This window comes from Haemorhous mexicanus, chromosome 7 (assembly GCF_027477595.1).
Source record: "Haemorhous mexicanus isolate bHaeMex1 chromosome 7, bHaeMex1.pri, whole genome shotgun sequence".
Taxonomy (NCBI): Eukaryota; Metazoa; Chordata; class Aves; order Passeriformes; family Fringillidae; genus Haemorhous; species Haemorhous mexicanus.
Genome location: NC_082347.1, coordinates 2547015 through 2563915, shown reverse-complemented (window position 1 = coordinate 2563915; position 16901 = coordinate 2547015). Strand labels below are relative to the sequence as shown.

The 16901-nt window shown below is 40.6% G+C and overlaps 1 protein-coding gene across 2 annotated transcripts in view; it reads left to right on the top strand.

Moving 5' to 3' along the window:
• CTNNA3 (catenin alpha 3) overlaps positions 1-16901 on the top strand; it is a 411569-nt gene that overhangs the window by 207516 nt on the left and 187152 nt on the right. The window lies entirely within an intron of this gene.

Genomic DNA, 16901 nt, shown 5'->3' with positions numbered 1-16901 from the left:
GGAGGTCATGTAATCTTTCAGTTCAATGAAACTATTTGGGTATACTGAATAAGAGAAAATCAATTTTTGAGGTATTGATTGGAACAAAATTTAAAAGGTCAAGTATAGTGCTTGATACAAGGCTTAATACTCCTTTCAGGTAGATGTTAAGTATTAGGCTTGGCTGCTCATCATGGATCAGGATCATGAAATAGAGAATGAAATGCTGTTAAAGGCAAGAGTAGATGGCTCTCTGTATTTAGGACCACTGAATGGGGAGTGTTCAAGGATGAAATGGTTCTGGTTTTATCAATCTTCAACACTTGCAAGCATACCTTCAAATTATAACAAAAGTTCTGTTTAGGTCTTCAGTGCATAAATTATTAGGTGGAGCAGAGTCAGTGGACAGTACACAGAAAGGGTTAATCACGGCCCTATGAGTTCGTGGTATTGCTGATAAAAAGACATGGCAGTTGTTATCAAAAGATAACACATGAAGAGTGACAGAAATGGTAGTTCTTTTCAGAGCTGCTCATAGACCGACCTTCTGTACAGCTTGATGGTTTGACATCATTGATCCATATTGATCTCATTGGGAAGTTCAGAATAGTTGCTGCCATTAGTTAATTAGTGCTTTGCAGCTATTACAACAGAAAGAAAGCATACAGCATTTTCAGTGTTGTTAGAAATGTAGTCCTGATAAATCTGGGGAACTTGCCAGCTCTACCTAAAGGCTGGTCTTGGCACAGATAGGAGAAGAATATTTGACAGCAGACAGACAATTAGAGGAAGAGGAAAACCTAACTGTACTTTGGATCTCAGTTCTTGGTGTGTTTACATCTTTGGTTCAAAATATTGTCCCACATTCTGTGATAGATTTTTGAGAGATTTCTTTGGAATCACTGAATATTTAGTAGTGTTTTATTACTGCTTCTCTTTTCAGAGCTATAGCTATTTATGGAATGAAGTGAGCATTTCTCAGTCCATCTTCACTGTTTTACTTCATGACAGCACATAAGGATGTGAGCCTATTTCTTGTACCAAGGCACAGAGTGCTCCTCTCTAGGAGTGCCCATCTCATAGGGTCCTACTAGGGTAGGACCGTCAGAAGAAAACCATCAGTGGTTTTCTTCTCCCCTAGTTGGGGTTATGGCAGTAGACAACTTGGAGACAGAAAGGTGTGGTGAATAGGCTCCAGCAAGAGAAATTGCCTGGCTGCAGTGTGACGTTGGACCCTGCATGGAATGAGTTAAACTTCAGTCCTGAATCTTTAAAATTCTGTTTATCTTGCAGTGAGAGAAGGTTCTTCTCTTTAAGGGAAGTTAAAATTGTTCAATGGGAATAAAACTTTTATGGCAGAAATTGTTCCCTGAGGAAGAATGGAATTATAAGAACACAGACTTGCCTGCCAGTCTGGTCTCTATGGGAATGACACCTTTTATAAACAGCATTTGTTCCTTTCTGAGTGTGTATTACAGTGATATCTTTGGACATTTGTGGTGATAGAACTCTCAGACCACAGCCAAATTGCCTCCTACAGTGGAAGGCATTTGAATTGAAATAATTAGAAAAGTTCTGTTAGAAACATTTTAGTCACAGAATTTTGCTATTGCAACAAAAGGCAATTCATTCCTTGGGACTATAGAAAAGTATTTACTTTAAAATCAGTTGGAAATCTGGATTTAACTAACACCTAATGAACACAGAATTAATAAAAACTAATGGATATACAAAACATTCTTACTGATTACACATGTTGCACTGGCACTTTTAGATGACACTGAATTTTAAAATGTGTAATGTTTGCATACATACATCCCCCGAGATTGCAAGCAGCTCAGTATCACTGCAGAATAAGACATGCTGGTAACAAAATAAGAAACCAGTGATTTTATTGTTTTGTTTAGATTCCAGAAATCAGAGGTAAGGAGCAAGATAACTGTGTTCCTAGATTTTACTGGTAAATTCCTCATCAGCCTTAGAGTGACTGAGTTAATCCCAGCTAAATGGTTTGATCCTGAAGTGAGGGAGGATGCTTTAGAAGAGGTTTTCTACTGAGAGGTTTATTTTTCTTTAAGGAAGATCATATTAATATAAATCATATTAACTTACTGATGATAAAAAAATATAGCTTTAAATGTCATCTGTGCTAGCATAATTTTTCAGGTTGATTGACCTGAATATAAGTGGCAGCAATCACCCCAGCACACTTGTGTCTGCTGCTGAGGCCCAGTTTTCAATCCAGTGTGCCTGGAGGGCTGGACAGACTCCCTTTCCCTGAAGTTATGCTGCATTTTTGGGGTTTTATAAAAGTTAATTAGGGGAGGGAGGTAAACTCAGCTTCATGCTTCTTCCTCTGTTCTAAAATGCCAGCTTCTCTTGCAGCTGGTAAATACCAGAGTAGTTCAGGGCTGTAAACAGACTGCTCTCTTCAACTAATATAGGGTCTGTGCTGTTGTCTTTAGGTAGGCTCTAAAGGAAATTAAATCATGTATGTTTTTTCCTGCTGTAATATAATAGAAAAGCATTTTTGTTTACTGGTTTGACAAATCAACATTGATTGAATAAGTAACCCATCTGATTTCCTCTAATAGCCAGAGAAATGAAATGCTTTCTTTTGTATCTTCCACATAAGCCAAGATGCTGTGAGAAACCTGTGTCACTTCAGTGAGCTGCATCCCTTAAATTCTCTGGGGGCAGAGGGCATTGGCTGTGATCCATTGGTTGGCCTATCCAGGTCTCCAGTGCTGATTCCCCACTCGGGGACAAAGTCAGATTTTAGTAGAAATAGTTGCAGTTCTCTACAGTGTAGAAGAGCCTAATGAGGTTTAGGATGCCAGATTTCAAGTCTCCATTGCTCAGTTACTTCCATAGATGTTATAACTGTATCCAGCTCTATCATTGAGTAGTCTGGAAACTTCAGTCTAAAGTAGCCAGAGTTTTTTTGAACATATGATTCTTACCATAGAGGCTGGAAGCTAAATGGTTGGGAAGAAACCCAGTCATTTAAATACAAATAAGCTTGTAATTGCTTTTTGTAAAGTGTTTGGAATAATATTTGGAAATATTAGCTTTGGTGTTTAGCATTAACTTTGCTGGGCCAAAAAAAAAGCACCAAAAAAACCCAAATATTGCAAGTCTTCCAAATTTCCATCCCAGGGTCAAAACCTGAAATCTGAGTTGCAGGATTGTTACTAATAGTTTGATCTGAGATGTTCAGCTTCAGAAACAGGCTGTAAAAATGTAAAATGGTCTTTGTAGGGAGGCTTAGATGTCTGCATTAAAAAATATTTACCAATTCTTTCATATTTTTCCAGTCAGATACAGGTTTGAGACACTGTATGTGTGTGATGACTAAAGGTACCTCTGTAGACATGTGCAGATTTCAAGTGAAGTCAGATCTTTGGCATACCTGTTGTGAGAGGTAGAAACAAAAGCGAAAGATTGATACTTTGAGATGCCCTTGGAGACCTGTGACACTGCGTGAAAAGGGAGTGAAGTGCTTTGGATGAAGGGTCAGTACCTGGCCTTGTAGATTTGTGAGCTGGGAACCACAGCCTGGTGAAGGCACAAGCATGAGGGATCAAGCTTTGAGGGAGGATATCTGAGGAGTGGATGTGTAAGGCAGGATGGGAGACAGTGGGGACATCAAAGTATTACTTGGAGAGGACATTTCTGTGGCATTTGGGAAGGCTGGCACTTGGGGATGACTGCCCAGCAGCCACAGGACAGCTGGGAGTGTGTCCGTCCCTCCTCTGTTCTCTGCAGCACAGGGCTGCTGGGTATGGCCCTCCCTTGCTGCTCAGGGCCCTCCCAGGGCTGTTCTCCACTGCCTCCCAATTCCCACATTCGATTTGCTTCTAGTGCAGTATCTGGTAAGGCCAGGATTAGCTGTATTGAGGGCTCCTCTGGGTCAGGAAATGGATTCGGCAGGCGTGACAAACTGCATGTGCATCTCTTCATAGGCACATCCCCTGCTTGGCTTACAGAAACATTTAGATTCACAGTTAGGTATTTCAGTTATTAATGAAAAATAGAACATTTTTAAGGTGCTTGTTTCACACACGTTTTGTAATTGCACTTGGAAGACCAAGGAAAATGTATTTTTCAGAGTGGCTGGCATAATGTGGTTGGTGTGATGGCAAAATCTTTAGCACTGGTAGATTTTGTCTTCATTGCTGTTCAAAGCAGTGAGGAATTCTGATGTGTGATAGTATTTGTTATTAAACTAAGGCATAAATAAGTAGCATCTAGAAACATGTGCTTTCTGCTGACACTTATGAATTCACATGGAAAAGGTTGAAAATAGTAGTGGTGTGTACAGTGACTAATTCTACAGTGGCAAATACATTTTATGAACTGTGAAGTGAAGAGAATAAACCTAAGTTTGTTTTGGTGGAAAAGATCCAGAAGAATGATTATAATATAATTTCTGTGTAATTTCTTTAGTGTTTGGCATAGCTGTTGGAATTACACTGTTTCTCTGGCTTCATTTACTCTGGATTATTTTAATTCAGTATATATTTTAGTTTGTGTTCCATGTTATTGTTTAGTTTAAAAGAGGAGGAGACTTTTGTAGGAATCTTCAGTATTTCAATATGAACTTTTCAAAGCTGAGCAAGTGATTTAGAAACCTAATTTATGGACTGTGATGGCAGTCTAGTACCTCTGTTATCATCACAGAGTTTATTTGGTTAACTGGATAGTATTGGATCAATCCCTCCTCCTCTTGTATTTTAATCATTTAACATCGTATGTGACACCTCCATAACCAACAAAAAGGGGGTTTTTGGCTTTGTTGTGGGCTGAAACACTGCCCTACCTGACCTATTCTGTCTGGAAGTGAGACCTGGAAGCAAGAGGCACAGGCTGAAACCATACCAGGCTGAGTGGTGTGATATCCTGAGACAGATGTCTGATCTCTGAGTGAGGAGGGGAATTGGATGCACTCTTACTTTCTGCTAACAACCTCTTCAGCTGTTTCTTTGTGTATCATTTTCTGAATTGCCCTCTGGGAACTGGCTGTCTTCTCCCTATTGATTGATTATAGAGGGAATGTGGAGTGCTATCTCTAGATGGCCTCCAATTTTGTGCATTGAAGTTACTTCGAGAAATGCACGAGTGCCTGGATCCAGCCTGAAATTTCCAATACAGGAGAGGGTACTGCATTTAGGATTAATTCAGTTGTGCCTCCACTCAGTGCAAATTCTTAGTTTAAAGCCTCTAGCTGTTTTGAAATGCAGTTTGAAAATGCTGCAAGTTGAAGGGGATGAACAAGATGTACATGGAATTTGGGACGAACATTCAGAAGGGGCTTCCACTGTTTGGTACATAATCAGCATCAGTGTGAGCTGTTAGGTAGCATGTTTTTCAGCAGGCAGTTGCTGGTAGTCTGCTTTTCTTTCAGGTAGTAGCATTGGGATGTGATTAGGAATTCCAGGAGACTGACATGTGTTCTTGCTCTTCGTGTTAGGTGGCATCTTGAATTGGAGGGAAGGGAAACAGGGGAAAGAGAAGCATCCTTGAAGCAGTTACAGTTCATGAAAATCACTGGAGCTGTGGTCCTGGCTGGTTTCTGTTTGCCTTGTGCTGGGGGGACTAAAGGAGTCAGAAGAGACAGAGCTCAGGCAACCTGGCAGTGAGACCTGGATGAGGTGAAGAGAAGGGGAGAACACCAGAAATTAGCAGCTCTCCAAGCATGGGATTTGGCCAAACATTTTGTCACAAACAAATTATCTGGCTAAAGCAGCATTTGTTTGTGAATCAGTCATGAGCAAGCATTCCTCTTCACTTGTATATTATTAACTTTGACGTAGTTTTTGATGTTAGCCCTTGGGCATTAACTGTTTGCTTGAATTATTTGCAATTTATTGTTGATGGCTTGCAGTTGCTCACCTGGATCACAGAGTATTGTTTCTCCTTTGAGGTTCAGTGACTGAGAGTAATGAATTACGTGTAGGTAGCACTGAGACACAGTTCTACTCCCTGCAGCTGTGGGTTTGTACTAAGAGCTGGATGCCAGCCCTGGCTCACCAAGGCCCAAGGTCAGCAAGTTGTGCTGCACATTGCCAGTAGGTGGGAGCACATAATTTGGAAATTACCAGTGTATAGTTTTTCTGTCCTACATACTTTTCCTAACATTTCTGGCTGATTACTCTCAGAGACAGGATCTTGAGCAGTGGGGACCTTTGGCCTGATTTCTTACACTTGTTCTTGTATTTGTATGAAATCCCAAACACTTGTGTGTGTATCTTTTTTGGATGTGGTTGGGTGTAACATAGCACTAAATTAACTGGGACTGATCTTTAGGAGATCTGAAAAAGCATTGCATGTGAGCATACATAAGGTCATTTTATGGTTTGCTTTTGTGTCAGGTGGTTTATTCTGCTGAATTATGGAAAAGATTATTTTTTGTTCACTTCACCATTGTAAACTAAGTGAATTGTTCTTTTTGGACCTGTATGGTAGCAGAGAGAAAGTCATATGAAAATTCAATGACTTGGAAGTTTGGAAAATAGGGAATAATAATAATTTGTATTTTTAAGTGATTTTAGTATCGTTAGGAGTAGCTGAATAGAAAGAAAAAACTTAGGAACAACATACTAAAGATATAGCATTTATTCATTTGAATCTTTCATATTTATTCTTGGAAGAAATTCTTTCCTCTTCTCAAGGGCTTCCTCACACCAGTCTATTTCTGCAGTCCGTTTTTAATGCAGGATGTATGTATATATGTATATAATGTATGTATATATGTATATAATGCAGTCCTGTACACAAATGGTAAACATCTCTGCATGACAGTAGATTTTCTATTATTGTTTAAAACTGTGAGGAAAAAAAGGGGAAAATATAGTAAAAATACAACATCATTTTAATGGAACATTGAATTTGTTTATCTATTCATATGTGTTATAAGTAATTGGTATTTTTTATATGCTACTATTTGCATTTTATAGTGTATTCTTGTAGGCAATGCTATTAACACAACTCTAGCTACTATTACTGAGCAGTGAAAAGCCATATTTTAGTGGTTATATCTTCAGTAAAAAACCTTTTTCAAAACCAGTTTTTCCACATCTTGAAATTTTGTTTGAGCTTCAGATGAAAATTATATAAATTAGAATGAATGCTACATCAACACAGTATATATTGTTTTTGCTATAAAATAGCTGTATTTAAAATCAAAACCAAGGGAAACCTTCTAAAGACAAGGAGATGAACACAAAATCAGTGTAGGAACTGGCATGAGCTCAGTAGTTCTGCCTCAATTTCCAGTGCTGGCTTTTCTTGCTGCTGGGAGAAGGTGAGACCAGTGTGAAGAGTCTCTTTTTGTTGGTGTGCAAAGTTTCACTATACTCAAACTCCCTGTGCTGTGCTACTGCTTATTTGATTGGACACTTAAAATTGGAAACTTATTTGATGTGCTTTTCTGGCTTGAGGCTTTCACAAAATAATTGCTATTTAGCTTGGGTTCTTAGGAAGATGAGGCTTAAATGATGACAATGCTGACTGTGGGCCCCCTTGGATACACATCCCCAGCAAGTCCCACTGTGGACAGGCTCTGCTCAGTCCTCAGAGGCCTGTACAGTCTTACACATTGTTCTAAGAAGAATCAAGACTGTGTGTACTAAATGTGAGCTGGTTTTACTTTTGGTTGGTTTTGAATTTCACATTGTGTTACATTGTCTCCTGGGGCTTTATTCATCTATTACTCTGTAAAATGCTGTGGTAAGAAAAAAACCTCTGAAAATAATGTGAGGAACATTCTTGTAATTTTCAGTCTCCTAAAGGGTGTTCATGGAGGATTAGTAGGTGAGTCTTGAGGACGTTCCAGAAACTTCACAGAATACGTGTGTTCTCCCAAGTATTTAGCCCTGCTGTGGTGATGAGTTGGTTTGTCTGCAGTAAGCACAGGATCCTTGTCCATTAACTGCAGCAATGTCAGTGTTGTTAGAGCACCAGTCAGATGAGCTGGAATCCCAAAGGTAAGGGTAGGGATTTGAGAGCCCACTGCACCTGGAGGAGTGTGCTGCTCTCCTCCCGTCACATACTCTGAATCTCTTCCTATGACCTTAAATCCAGTGAGTGGGTGAGCAGCAGACAGCCTCTGCCCTCACCTCAGTGACATGACAGGATGGTTGTGAGCCTTGGCCATGTTCCTTCCACTGCAGGGACACAGCTTTTGGCTTCAAAGGGAGGGAAAGTGGAGCAAGGGAGGGGTGAGTGTTTTCAGGGTGCTGTTTGTCGTATTACCTGACTTTGCTGGCTTTTGTGGATGCAGAACTAGTAAAACCTGATAGCCTACTTGGTTCTCATCTTTAATGGCATGCCAGTGGTCCATCTGAGACCCTCTGCAGTACCCAACAATGACAGTGATGCATCTAGAATGGCTTTGCTTGAGCAGAGTTTGTCACATACCCTGAAGAGGCATTTTGGGTGACAGGAAACTGCTACTGTCTCCTGGAAGCCACTATCATCATCAGGATCCCCAGATTTGTAGGACTCATTTAGCTTCTTCACAGAGGATACACAGGGACTGCTGTGGTTGCAGACCTCCCAGAATGAGGGATGAAGGCAGGACAGTAAACTTTTGTTGTCTTTTTTCACATGTGACAATCTTAAGGCAGTGGAATGGCCCCAAACTGTGTGCTCTGAGATCTTTTGCAGTTCCTGACATGAAGGGGTGCAGATTCACATTTAAAGGGGGAAAACCTTACACGAAGGACCTCCAGGGTGGGGTCTGGCTCTTCAAAGATACAAAGTCTGTGAGCAGGGGATTAGTAATCAGAGGAATTCAGGGACAAAGAAATCTTAGGGAAGAAATGAAAAGAGAGAATTGCGATTTCATAGCAGATGCAGTGAAGGTAGCAAAAGAGAGGCTGTGCTAAATGGAATCAGGCATTGATTCCCTTTGGGGAGTGACAGAAGCGGCAGCGCTGCCGGGGCTCTGTGCCAGTTCCATCCATTGCCAAAGTACCCATACAGCTGTTGTTTGGAGATAGCATTTCTCTGGAATCTGCCATTTTCTTTTATTCCTGGGAGGGGGAAGTGATAGCTAGTTTATTTGAAATCCATCAATGTAAAACGCATTGTAAACAAAGGCTGCACTTGCTATCGTGGTACACTTTTCCCCTTTTATAGACCCTGCATAAATATGTACACCCTCCTTCAGTTGTTCAGTGGAGGGGCTGTACATGAGTGACTCGTGGCATACACCAGCCTCTTGCTCTGAATAATAAGCAAAATTAACTTAATTGTGTAGAAAAACGTGTTATTTGTGCTGCTTAGAATGAACCAGCTCAGGCCTTAAGGGAAGTGTCCTGCTGTAACTTGTTGGCCGTGTGTGTGCTGGTGATTGCTTGGTGACAGCATTTCTGCCATGCCCTGAGCACTGAGCTCTGTCTGTCTGTCAGTCTGTCTGTCTGTCTTCAGCTCTGGGGAAACGCCTTTCGCTCCCCTGTATCCTCACACCTGTAGCTGGGGATGCAAGTGGAGCTTCTGAGGAAGCTTCTGGGCAGTCAGGCCCTTCTGTCTCCCAGATATTGTATCTGAAACAGCTGAAGAGCCAGATCAAGGACAGGCAAAAAGAAGTTTTAGACCACGAGTTTAATCTTCAAAAATCAGAATATAGAACCAGACTGATTCTGAACAGTAGGGTAAATAATTTGTCATAATACTAAGATATATTTTAATTCCATGTTTTTAATTGTAGTGAAAATCCAAGCTCTTTATCATGTTTTGCTGGGGCAAAACAAAATTAGGAGCAGTGAAAACGAGGAGATGAAAATTTGTATGTACTTGCAGACACAGAGTTGCAGTTTCTGTCATTCAGTGGATCAGTTCTCTTTAATCATCGAGAGCAGCTGCTCTGCATTAAGCCACACTAATCAGGTAATGTCTATTTAAAATACTATAAGATCTATTATAGAGAGTTTAGCTAAAACTATAAAAGAGAATGAACATTAAATTAGGTCTTTGAATGAAGTTAAACCCAAACTTCCCCCAGTTTTTTTGCACTAAAATAGCAAAATGTTCTTAAAATTCATGCCTCTAATTGATACCTGTACATTTCTAGTTTAGACTTGGTCCAGTGTATAACACGAGCTTTTCTTTGGCTAAACAAATGCTCGTTTCTCTGAAACAAATAACAGGCAGTACTGGAGATTTAAACCTAATGCATTTGTGATAGAAAATAAAATTAGAATTAGCTTTTTGAGCAGAATTTAAGCATTAGATGAAGCATCAGCCTCTGTCCTGTTTACCCATCTTCGGCTTTTTATCAGGTAAGTGCTATTTTCTGTTTTCCCTGAGCTAATACTGCTTTCAGTTGTCCTGTTGGTTTTTGGCTGAGGTTCCAGACTGTACCTGTGGCTGCCATTCTTGCTCTGAAAAGCAACCGCCCGTACGGCAGCGGCGACTGCAGCAGTGCAAACGTGGCCTTCTGTTGTAGCAATTCTGGCTGGGATGGAAGGAGGCTCCTTTAGGGCATGAAAAGAGCACATTTCAGTCTGTGTGAGTGAGCTGATGGGAGCTCGGCTGAGGGGGGTGGCGTGGGAAGAGGGAGGAGCTGTGGCTCACCCGCTCGCCCTCAGCACTGCACAGCTTCCCTTCCTGAGAGCTGGAGTTCTCCTTGCTGAGTGCGCTGGAAGGAAAAGGAAATGCTGAGCTTTTTGTATGCTAACTTCAACTAGAACTCTCCATAGCACTGTAGCACCATCAAATCTTCCTATTTGGCTTGGACTGCTGGAAAAGAATATGGTAGTGTGACTTTTATATAGGGAAAATTCCGTGGCATTTTTGCTTTTATAAATTCTTTGGAGTTTTTGAAATGAAAAACATCTCCGCAAAATGTAGTTAATTTGAATGTATAATTCACAAAATACGTGTTTTTTGAAAATAGATGTTTTAGTTTCCAGTACTTCAAAGCTTTCTTGTCGAAAAAATCTTCAGTTCTGCTTCCATGTGGACAGCTGGTAGTGCTCCTGCTGCCCTCAGTGGATGCAGCATTGTCTTCTACTGTTTTCGATCAAATTTGTGAAGTATTTTTTGTATATTCTGTGTGTTTTCATCCATCTCTCCCAACAGCCAATTTCAGGTGTTTTAATTTAATGGCTAAAAAAGTTGTAAAACTTTTGCCTGACTCAGGGGACATGCCTTTCATGGTTGGTTTGTTTTTTTCTTTTTCCCCAAAACCCACCAAAACAGAAAATACCCAGGCATGTAATTTACAGTTATGCAGTGAAAAAAACCGTCATAGTGATATCATCGAACCCTTATCAAAAATAAAGAGGCCTGTGCTTCTTTTGGACACTGAGAGTGGATCTCATGTTGCTTTAACTTCTGTTTCTGCAGTGCAGTGATCTGCACCCAGCCCAGCTGAGGTTCCTATCCCAGCCCTGTGGGACGAGGCAGTGCAGTCAGGGGGGCCACAGCCTGACCACCTATATAGGCCAAGTTTAGGCCGAGTTTAGAACCCCAGAATCTCCTGAGTTGGACCTGACTCCGTTGTCTGTGGTGGTTCTGTCTCCACTGGCACAGAGCTCAGAGCAGCTCGCTCAGGTGTGGGAGTCAGTAGGGGAGATACCAGAGTCGGATGGTTTGAGGGGAATGAGAAGGGTGATTTTGCTGCATCAGTATGTGCCTTTCCTCATTGCTGTGTTGCCAAGCACTGACAAATCAATGCACCCAGATATTAAAAACAGAGACTTGAAATTTGAAGTAGCAAACATTTGATACACTAGGGCCTTTCAGATATTGACTAATGGTAACTAGAAAATAGATCAGGACTGTCATTAGATTTGTACTGTTAAAGATCAGTGAGCTTCATCAAAATACAAAAGGCTGGAACTGAATTCAGAGGACAAATGATCTTTGAGATCAGAAGCATATATTCTTATACATTCCTGCCTCCTCTCCTCCAGCTGCCAGACATGTCTTGTCAACATCATGCAAACAGGAAATCCTGAGATCCCATAAACTAGCTGGGGAGTAGGTGTGAGTTGTTTGAGACTGTCCTAAGCAATGTAGGTGGTTTCAGAAAGCTGAATTTGCAGTTCTGAATGTGATGCTAGATGTCCAGCCAGCATATATTCCCCGTCTGTTTTACATTCAATGCAGCTTTTAAGCTGTTCAGAGGGAATTGATACTGCCAAGATCTATGACTGTATCAGTGAGCTAGGCCCATTTGGGTGTAAATCCCAAACACTTACACAAATAATTCTAAAGTAAAAAGAAAACAAATTTAAGTTTTGCGGTAGTCAAATGCAGAGTTGGGAAAGCTTGAGGTTTTCTCCTTCATCCAAATGGAAGTGACTCTGTGAAGAAAAATGAATACCAGGTTAGAAACAGAACAAATAAAAGAAATAAATAACCACAATGCAGCACTATAAGATTGGTGTTTTAAAGGCTGAGAAAATTAAAAGGAATTTGGCTATAATAAAGGTACTGTATCATAGTGAAGTGTAATGCAATTGTAATGTTGAGTCCATTTTGTAGGAACAATAAAAAAGACCCTAAAAAGAATTTTTTTAAAAAACCCTATTCCATGTGATATTGCACGTAAACTATACCAATATTTCTCATTCTTAATAATTATTTACTTTAAGCAAATCTTCTCATGCTCGCCAGTAAATTCCCACTAACCTTATATCAGTACTGACTTGGTCCTGTACTTCCTGTCAGTCTGTACAGTTTGATAGTACTTATTTTTACATTTTCATAGCTACTGCTTCTGAAGTAATTGATTCTAGGTGTCTGAGAATCTTTTTTCTGTGCTGAAGCCACAGATATTTCTCTCTATATAGCAAATAGTTGTGTTCCTGTAATGGTGGTAAACAGTATTTCTTGTGCATGTCTCATGTAAAGAATGCAGAAGCAAAATATGAATAGCACTGAGACTTTCTTATTATATGAGGTGCTACATTACAGGATCATCCTGCTGAGTTATTAACAAAGGCTTGGCTGGTCATAAACATTTCATAACTGCAAAGTACACTTTGCAAACTGGGTAATACTAACAGCCTTTTAGTCCAGAGTATTTATCATGGCTAAATGCAGTAGAAGTTGGCTTATTATCTCTGTGATTGGAGTCCTGTGTGGCAAAGCCACTCTGCGGAATAGTGGAGCTGGAGAGCCGTACAGGTGGAATGGCATCCCTGTTGTCAGGCCTGTAAAGCAGCTCTGGCTGTTTTTCTACAGTCTTGAGGTGACTGCAGGTTTTACAGCCTGCATGCTCAGCCTCCTCCCTGGAGGATGAAGGCGTGGCAGGCTCTTGGCTCCACCTCTGGGTCCCCTTGGCCCCCTGTGACTTGCAGACATTCCCTAAGCCGCTCTATACTCTCAAGTTGCAAACCCCAGTTTTAGTCCTGTCGTAATGGATTTGTACTTTCTTTTGTGCCAGGTGATCTGTGGCAGGAGAGGAGGTGTCATTGTGCTGAATATTCCACCTAATCAAATATTTTCAGTTAGGGAATGGATTGACAGTACAGTTATTAGGCATTTTTTACCACTTTGTTCTAGATGTAGCTTGAATCTCAACTTATTAGTGACCAAAAAATGCCTGCTGTGTCAAGGTTCAACACTGGTCCATGTGCAGCAATGATCATAGTTTAGAGTTCATAAAACATTGCTTCACAATCTATCCAAATTGGCTGTTGAGATAGGTAAAAGACGTGCACAAGTGGCTGCTGTCTCAGCCTGGGCTGGTTGTTTCTGGCTCTTCCATCCTTCATTTTTTGACTTGATACTTTTTTATACTTAATGCATCCTGTGTTCACTTCTCATCAGTCACTCTAAGGTACAAAGTGCCTCACTATTCCCTGTCAGACAGCTGCTGTATTGATGGTGTCCTGTTGATTTCTAAACCCTCTGAGTGGAGAGTTTTAAAGCTCCATTGTTATCTTCTCCCCAAGAGACTACTGGGAGACCTCTGCCCACTCCCCTCCAACCACACACAGTTTGTTATCTGTGACTGCTGTGAGTGTCAGTCCTGCCTGTTCCCTGCAGGATGGAGGCTGGTGCTGGGGCAGCCTCTGTGGGGCTCAACTCCTGTGGGGAATTGCCCATCACGGCTTATAAAGCTCCTTTGTGCCCTTCCATGTGGGGAGAGCTCAGAAGGACAGAGTCAGTTTGTCCTGTGCTGTGCTCTGGGAAGCATGGGCATCCTTTGTCCTTTTGGAGAGACAGACCTCAGCATACACATGGAGATTCAGAAGTGCTCTGTTGATGCACCAGAGCAGCACTCCCTGAGAATGTGGGGGATAAGGAAAAGGGCTTCTGGGGTTGTGTTTTATGTCCTTAAAAAATAGGAGGCAAACTTCAAAATATGCAGTTGTGTTTGTTCTGCTGGGAAAGGGTCTATCAACTGCAGTCAGAAGGGCAGTGCTTACTTTTATTTACTGGCATCTTTGTTTATTATCTTAACCCCAAAACTGAGCACTGCGTGGATGTGTAAAATGAATTAATTTCATTCTGAGAGTTATTTCCTAATGTGAGAGAAGAAGAAATTATGAATGATAGCTTGCTGTGCTCTGACCTGCCTTTTTGACTGTAGTTCCATAGCTAAACAAAGAACAGTTTGTCCAAAACACTGTCAACTGTCACTTTAGAGAACTTAAATAAGATTCATCCATCCCTAAATCCATGAAACAAAACAATAAAACAAAGTGCTTTTAACTGCTGCTTGTTTAATTATGACCAAGACAGAGGGATGACACTGCCTGTAAGGTTATGTAAGGTACACTGAAACCACTCACAGGGACTCCTTTATCTTGCAAGTGATTGATTTAAGCTTTTGCTGTAATATTTAATTTGTGTCTTTGTAATGTGCATCAGTAGTCTGGCCAACTCAGGTTCTTTCTGTAGCCCCAACTCTGTAACCTTTGCAGAACGCATGTCTGGAATTTGTAGGAATTTATTTAGGCAAATACATCTAATGTCTGTGTCCTTCTTAGGGTGAGTGCTTCACAGAGTAAGATCCAGGTTAAGCGGAATAAATGGATTCTAATTGTTCTAGTTTGCATGACCTGCAAATGATTTTGTTCTTCAAGTTCATTCTTACCACAATTATCCTGTTATTGCCTTTTTCTTTTTTTCTTTCTTTCTTTTTTCTTTGAAATTTTTTATTCCTGCCAGGAACTATGATAGATTTGTACTGATTATTGTCCTAGATTGATTTTTTTCTGGAAAAACCCAGGAAAGTTGGCATTCCCATTCCTCTTAACCTTATCTTGGACTGATGGCTAACTTTTCCATTACTCAGCAAGTCAGACTGGCATAAGTAGAAGATGGACCCATCTGTTGTTTGAAGGGGGAAAAATGTTTAAAAGATGAAGAGGTGGCTTTGTAAACACAGAAGCAGGGAGACTGAAAGGTGAAATGATTCAGCTGTTGGTAAATGGACGCTGCCTGTCCAGTTTGCCACGCCTGCCTTGTCAGTGTAGGGCTGTTAGCTGGGTAGTGGCAGATGTTTGTGTGATACTGCCTTTCCTCACCACAGTAAGTTACAGTGACAACTGGTGGCAGTGCATACTGAGTTTGTGTTGTGAAGTCCTGACTTGCACTGGAGTCTTGTCTCAGGAAACCCAGATTATTTTCTCTAGTTTGCTTGCATTGGCTGTACTGTTATTTACCCCTTCCATGTGTTCAGTTGTGTTTTCATGTGTGACCCCTTTGAGTACAACTCCTTTTTTTAGTTCTATTTTCTGTCTCTGGCTTTGTTATTGGCCTGAAGTTGGCAATGGCCACATAACATCACCATTCTGTGCCTTGGTTTTCTCATGGGGAAATCAGGGGGGAGGACTTGCTTTTCTTGAACATTTGGAGAAAAGCTTAGTGAAAGTGCTGACTCTTGCTGCTGTATTTTATAATTCTGCAGTTGTTCCCATTGCTCTGAGGATGATAGGTGGCATTAGACTGATCCTATTGACATAATAACAGAGTACACACACTGATGGGTCAGTGTGTATCCCTCAAGTCACAGAAGAACTGTTGGCTGTACATGTGATTCCTTTGCAGGAAGAGTAAATGAAACAATAAAGTAGTGGACAGTTGGCTGAGTGTCTCTGCATTTTGTGAACTCTGTGTGCTGGGTTCACTGAGAAATTCAGGGCACTGCTCATTCGGTCTCTAAAAAGGCAAGTGCTTAAAATTGTCTCAATTCAGTACTTACTGGATCAGGAGGACACAGCTGGAGAAAAGCTACTGTGGATCTCATGCTACTGAACACCTCTTTACTGTTGTTATGCTCAAGTTGATTATTTGCTTTGCAAAAGCAGGAGCAAGGCAGGTAATAAGATTTTATTCTTTTTGGTGTTTACAGAGGTTTCAATGAGTGGATTTTAACAGCACCATTAAAATTTGATGTGTGTCTCCCTGCCATATTTCTGAGGTGGTGTGCTGTACTTACCCTTTTGATTATAGACTTCATAGCTGCAGTGGTCTGCTGTTACATGAGACCGAGCTGCTTTGAATTTCAGTTTGCATGGTTGATACAGCTGGGCAGTTACACAGCAAGTGGTACCTGTGTGTTTTGTCATCTCTGAGCAAATGTACGTTGTGTGATTTGTATCCATCTCAAAGAGAGGTTTGTCTTTCAGTAATAACATACACTTACATCTTTAATTTGTTTTCTCCCTGTATGGAATGGCCTAGTCAAAATCAGAAAGTTCATAGAATTGTCTCTGAATTTCAAAGAACCCAGAATTTTTGCTTTTTGCCGTTTAAAGTATTTCTCCTTTAAATTAATGTTACAAAATTGTCTATAACCAATATACTGAAAAAGCCATTGGTATCTTTAAAATGGAATTAGCAGTTGCTAATTGTAACACCTTTTTATGTGTGTATGGTTTTTTGTTAATTAGGTGTTAAATGATCAGAAATCAGCAGCAATACTCATGTTAGAAAATCTTTAAATTAGACAC